Consider the following 6,380-nt stretch of genomic DNA (forward strand, 5'->3'; position numbering starts at 1 on the left):
CCATTAATGAGCGAAACCAGCTCATTTCCAGTTTCCAGAGCACTCCTTGTGTCAGGCTCTGAAGCAATTTCTTTTGCAGAGGTCAGGGCTGAATCTTGCAGAGGTTAAGTGCCTTTCCCAGGACTGGAGTGCGACAGCAATAATGGCTGTGGGGACTGATGACGAAGATAGGTCACGCAGCAAAACAATTGCAAGTCAGGAAAGGAATCTGGGCCATGGGGATGTTCAGACCCCCGCACAGCCAGACATACGCTAACCATGGTGGGAATCAGAAAGAGGACATTGTTCCTTCAAACATCTTGGGACTGAATGTTTATCAACATGGAATCATCTTCAGATTTTTTTAAAACATGGTTCAGCCCAAGGCTTTCCTGGATATCAGTGAAGGAGGTAACAAAAAGTAGTGAAGACTAATGAGTCTTTAGTAGACTTGAACTCCTTTATTTCAAAGTTACAGGATAGATGGCTGCAAATCAAAATAATTCGAAAAAAGTAATGGATTCCATCTTTATCTGGAAAATAAAATCATATAACAAAAAATTGAAAAATCTCAGAAAACAACCACCAGAAGACATCACTATCCAGACTCCTCTAGGAAAGTATGAAAAAAGATAAGATCAAAGGTAGATGCACCAACTGCCTTGAACCATGTTTATACATAACATCTTCCATGTGTTCTGCTTTTGAAAGTAGATTAGCATTGGAAATGATTCAAAAACTTCTTAAAAATGAGCAATGCAGCTTTAGGAATACCTACATGAGGATGAGAAAATGCACAGAAAGAGGTTCAAATGTAGATTAAGGGCTGTAAGGGAAGCTGTTGTAAGGCCCTTGCAAGTTAAAGATGTTGGGGAAGATGTCCAGACATCTGGACACAGAGAGTTGCCTGTGTCACATGAGAACCTCAGCTATGAATAGAGGCAACCAACAAGGGCAGACCAAGGAGAAGGAGAATTATGCTGATCTTCTGGCAAAGAGAAACGGAAAGAATCTTAATCTAAAATCTCTTATTCATTTTATATTACATTTTGAGTGTGAGAGAGGGACAGAGTATGCATTTGACTTAGCTTTTAGTACAGTTTTTCCTGTTTTGTTCCTCTCATGTCACAGGAATGATCTTATTTAACGGGCTAAGATAAGCCTGGGAAATGAGGGTACTTACCTTCTGTGTGGAGCCCAGATGTATGGATGGAAGCAAAGGGAACCTGCCAGCAGCTCCTTGAGGCCAGGATTCGCTGGAGTTTTCTAACTTCTACAGGTGTCACAGTGGTTCAACAGTGGCCTGAATTCACTAGAAAATTCTAGTATGCTAGATTATGCACAGGGAGTATGTAAGAGTCTCTCTGCTGACCTCATGCACACAGTTTGGGTTTCTTTGTTTTCTAGGAAAGAGAAGGAGGTGACAGACAAAAACATCAGCTTGCATGAGGTCAACATTTCCCCGGCTGTTTTTGACCAGTAAAGTTGTCTTTGCTCCATTTGAGAAGGCTGAAGGGAACGTGTCCCTGTGCAGAACAGAACCTAAGGAATGGTAAATATGTTGGCATTCAAAATACACTTGAAATACAACATGCCAGACCTACTGTTCAAAGGAGTTACAGGTCCTGCCTCAGCCCACCCCCTGAGTACATGCTTTGCTTTGAGTCCCACTGAAATCAATGCCCCTTTGAAGTGTACTTTCCAACACTTTCAAGAAGCAAAAGGGAGATATCAAAAGGTTAACCTAAAGTAATGACACTATGAGCTATATAAATTTTAAGCCTGGATCTATAGTCTTTCCATCTGCAGCTGTATAGATGGGCAAATTTCTTTTGATGCTTGCAACTGTGTTGCAGCACATCAACATTTAGAAATTGCTCCTCCTGATTTATTGTTTGAGTGAATTTCTCTTGTTGAAACAGAAGGCACAAAGGAGCCTCTGCGGATCTGGCCAGACTGAGGACTCATCTGGTTGAACTTCTGCTGCTGTCAGTGCTGGGAGAGTTGCCAGTGATGGGCAGGTGGGAAGACACCCGGGTGAAGACAGGATTACTCGGACTGCTGGAGAGTAGGTGCATAATGCTGAAAAGCTTCAGGGGAAAGCAGACTGCAGCCTGGCTCCAGCATGGGGATGCCTCACCCTGCTGTGCCTTCAGCTGTATGGTCTGGCACCTTATGTGAGTGACTGGGCAGCAGGCTCCAGCACGTTCCAATGACACTGCGCTGTCTGCCCACGGGGTCATGTAACATTGGGTCAAAATTATCCCTATCATTTCCTTTCACGTGTCCCTGCAAAGCTCATTCTTCACATTCTGCCGCTCCCAGATCTCCTCCAGAGCTCTGAGTTTCTAGGTTTCTCATCCCCTTGAACATCTGCCTTTCATCTGGTTTCCCCTAGATGTATTATGTTTCATTTTCTCAGTGAATGTCACTTTGTTATTTTTCAGCTGGTATGTTAAGATTCTGTCTATCCCCACTGGTGTTTGCAACAGTAATGTCTGGGAATTCTAATAAACCAGAGTATCAAACACAACCACTTGGGTTTGTAGGAACATCTGAGCTAAGGAACGGGGAAGGCAAACACTCTGCCCACAAACCCAAAGGTGGGTTCAGACTGTGGTGGTGCAAAGAACATTTGAGCTTACACCTGATCTGTAAAGATAAAGTTTTTAATCTGTTTGAAAAGAAAACAGCAACCACAGTACTACCCCCAGCCCTGATGGTTTGTTGTATAAATGTGCCCTAGTAAAGATGAAAAGGAATATGGACAGAAGAAGAAAAGGCATCCCTATGAGAAGTGCAATTGGCATTTCAGAGGCTGCTTTTGCTTTTAATCTGTGGGTTCTAGAAATGAATGCACTTTAGTTGACGTAACAAAAGATGACTTCTGCTGAGTGGACAAGTTTGGCGGTGTGCAGAGGAGCTGAGTGAGGAACAAGCCCTGCCCAAAGGAGGTAGATGTTCAACCTGACATTGCTTTGGGCATCCGTAGCTGATCTTTAAACCAAACATGAGCCGTGGGCCCTCCCTGAGGCCACCAGAATTTTTCTAACATGCTGGGATTTGGTAGGGATGCTTGGAAATTGGCTGGCACATATTTATAGGGACAGGTTCAAACTGCTCCACAGATACCTTGTCTGTCCACACCTCAAGGTTGCCCACTGAGGCAGCCTGGGTTTGCCATTCCCTCTGCATGGGAAACCTCTGTTCTCCTTGGAGAGGACCATTTTCCCCAAGGCCATTTCAGGGTGCATCTTCATGTCGTAACTATCCCCTTAACCATTAAAAACAGTGGGTAAAGGGTGGATTTTAAAACAGCGCTGGTGTATCTCTTTTAAAAATACTTCTTCCCTTCTCTCTTCACCTTTCCCATCTCTTTCTTTGCTGGCTTCAGGGTGAATGGTCAAAGGCAAACCCAATTTCACAGTCTTGGTATTACTTACAGTAGGCTGGAGAGCAACAGATTTCTGAAGCAAGTATAAATATGGAAGTTCTCATGGGAAAGGAAGGGAGAATGCACCCATAGCAAAACCAAAAACTAGGATGAATGAAAAATGAAACACTGGAGGTGATTTCCTTATGGCAGGTGAGTACTCGTTTAGGACAAAAGGAGTTATTGTAAAATCCATTAGCTAGTGTGTTCTAACCGCTCCCTCTTAACATTAATATTAAAGAATACATTTAATTTTATGTTATATTTATATAAATATTTTATATTTATATTAAATTAATATTATCACATATTTAAAGGTGCAGCTCAGACTGAAATGAGGGCTAATGAGGAGATAACTTTGCTCTATCTGGCTAATCTGTGCTAAAATAGTTTCCCTTGTCTAGATTAAGGTCACAAATCCATGACTGCAAGCAGTTGTAGTAGCTGATTGAGTTTCCCTCATCAGCTGACCTGCAGTACTGGTTGCGTACCTACTCTGAACTCGCCATGACATTGAAAGCACATAATTTCCCAAAGGGGACCCTTGTGCAAAATCTGAGTCACAGTTTATGTTAAGATGTAGAAGACAAGTAGCTGCTGTGGCCTTGGTTGGCATTTCCAGCAGAGGATCTGCCTAATTTTTGTGTCACAAGTATGTCTCTTGATGCCATGAAGTCTGGGTTTTGGATCACTCATCAGTCCTTTGATCCTTTAAGAGTCACAGAATCTACGTAGGCACTGCTGATAGGCAGTCTGAATAAAGCCCCTTTCTCTATCTAATCTGACTGGGCTGATGTAATGCACGGTACAAGCCAGCATCTTCATCAGATAGGAATCTAGGAGCGGCTTATGTGGCTAAGCCTTATACCAGACACTGCCGGGTAATGCCGACTGCATGGGGGAATTAACTAGAGGAACAGTCAAGGCTCTTTGATTAAGGGATTGCATCAATTGTTATAAGATATATTTGCAATAAAGATCTGTGGTTCCTGCTAGTAGGTCGGTATCAGTTGTGGCTAAGAACACTATCTTGCCATCTGTTCTTGGCAAGAATTGTACAATCCTTTCTTTCAAGTCGCAGATATTATTACACTTACTCAGCCTTTGTCAGCTCAGGACTTGACCATTATAATGCTCCCTGCAGGATGCTGCTCGCTGCGACCATCTGGAAAAAGAAGCTAGATCAGTATACAGCTGCTTGCTTATTCAGTAGCATTTCATACCACAAATGTCTTACACATCTGCCTTGTCTGCCTCAGCTATTCATTCGAGGGTGTGGTGGGAGGTGCTGCTTTGAATCTATACATTGCTGTGCATGCAGACAGAACTATGCTAAAGGAACACTAACTAGCCTACAAAGTGGTGCAAAATTTCTAGTTTGGAAGCTTTGCAAGAAGCCTCTGGACTTCATTAAATATAGGGTAAAGGAAACCTTCTGTCTTAGGCTAGATGAACACAACCTGTCCCCACCAACTAAATTTCTATCCTCTTTCTCTGAATTGCCCTCAGGTCAGATTGCTGTGATATCCCCCAGTCACTGTGATGAGTGGTGCACAAAGGATGGTGTCCAAAAAGTGAACAGCTGTTCTGTGTTTTGTTTCTCATTATCCAATGCATGGCCCACTGCCCCACTGACCACACATTATCCAAGCCTTTCTCAGAGGCAATTTGTTCCTTTCCTCATGTTCCCTTCTGTGTCACTCATCACCGTGATGTGGCTATTAATCAATTTATTCTCACGGACTCGTTTGTGGGGGAGGTGGTGGTTATGTCTTCATCTTGCCTGACTGTGGTTGTTAAATTCTCCTCGGGTCTCAGCTGCTCTGAGCATGTTTCACCCTTTCAAAAGCTTTCACCTACCAAACCTTCCTGCTGCTGGTGGCCAGTGTGGCTCTCAGTGCACAAACTGAGGGCATGGTGCCTGTGTCTCCTGGCTTTTTGACCCCTGCCTGGTGCCCAGGCTGCCTAGAGAAAGAAGTGCCCACTTTATTGGCAGAGGAGACAGGCACAGGCACAAATATGGGAGGTCATGGTGGAAGCATCTGAGAACAAGGAGCCTTGCAAGGAGAGCAAGGGAAAGAGGAACAAAGACAATAACTAAATTGAGGCCACTGGCCTGCACCCTGTGGTGCTGCAGAGACTGCACCAAGGACTAGGAGAGGAGGCTGGGTAAAGGATAAACAGCTCAAAGGTTGGAAAATAGTTAGGGTTGGAATGGTTAGGAGACCAGGAGAAGGAGGCATGAACGAGAAAAGAAATAGCAGAGGCTGGGAGAGGCTGGAGCATGTTCTCCACCACGGTCTTGAACAAAATCCACCCTGGTACTCCTCCAATGGCAAGAAACAGCCTTGAAACTCATCCACAAACTGTGCTATCACCCTCATCTTCTCACTGGTCCAAAGATTGGATGGCAACCTATCACTACTATCAATTACTCCGACAGATCAAATGTCTGAGTCACTTCAAGTCCCGGAGGATCAATCTACCACAGACCACATCTAACCTGCTGGCTTTTCAAGGCAGATCTTACCTGTGGAGGCAAGGTAGAAGTTAAAATTCAACTCACAGTTGAAAATCGTTGGAGCTGCTGCCATACCACATGTTGTGTTTTCCCAGGTAGCGTTCATGTAATTTGTAGCAGCAATGAACGCGCAGCTCCTCCGTACGTAGCTACAACTACAGAGGACATCACACAGTCTATTTGCACAGCCCGTTAGCTGCATAACTGGTCTTTTGTACACAAAATCTCTGATTCAGCAAGTTCTTTAATCATGTGTCCCACTTTAAGCATGACTCTGAAAATCGGGTCTTATGTCATATACCTCTGAAAAATCAATTTTTGTTGCAATTCGTGGCTTTTTCTGTCATCTGACATCTCTTGCTGGATTTGTCTGAAATTCTGTGCCTGAAGCAGAACATCAAGAAACATACAAGTTCTTATAAATGATTATGTTTGCTAAACAGTTAT

The 6,380-nt window shown here is 43.6% G+C and overlaps 1 long non-coding RNA gene across 1 annotated transcript; it reads right to left on the reverse strand.

Annotated features, from left to right (window-relative positions):
- Window positions 1-1,167: 1,167 nt before the first annotated feature.
- Window positions 1,168-6,087, reverse strand: LOC125318946. Its single transcript, XR_007200545.1, has 3 exons — window positions 5,979-6,087; window positions 4,510-4,577; window positions 1,168-1,382 (listed from the first exon to the last, which is right to left on the reverse strand). It is a non-coding gene; the product is annotated as an uncharacterized LOC125318946 (long non-coding RNA).
- Between the last annotated feature and the right edge of the window lie 293 nt (window positions 6,088-6,380).

This window comes from Corvus hawaiiensis, chromosome 2, assembly GCF_020740725.1.
Source record: "Corvus hawaiiensis isolate bCorHaw1 chromosome 2, bCorHaw1.pri.cur, whole genome shotgun sequence".
In the NCBI taxonomy this organism is placed as follows: Eukaryota; Metazoa; Chordata; class Aves; order Passeriformes; family Corvidae; genus Corvus; species Corvus hawaiiensis.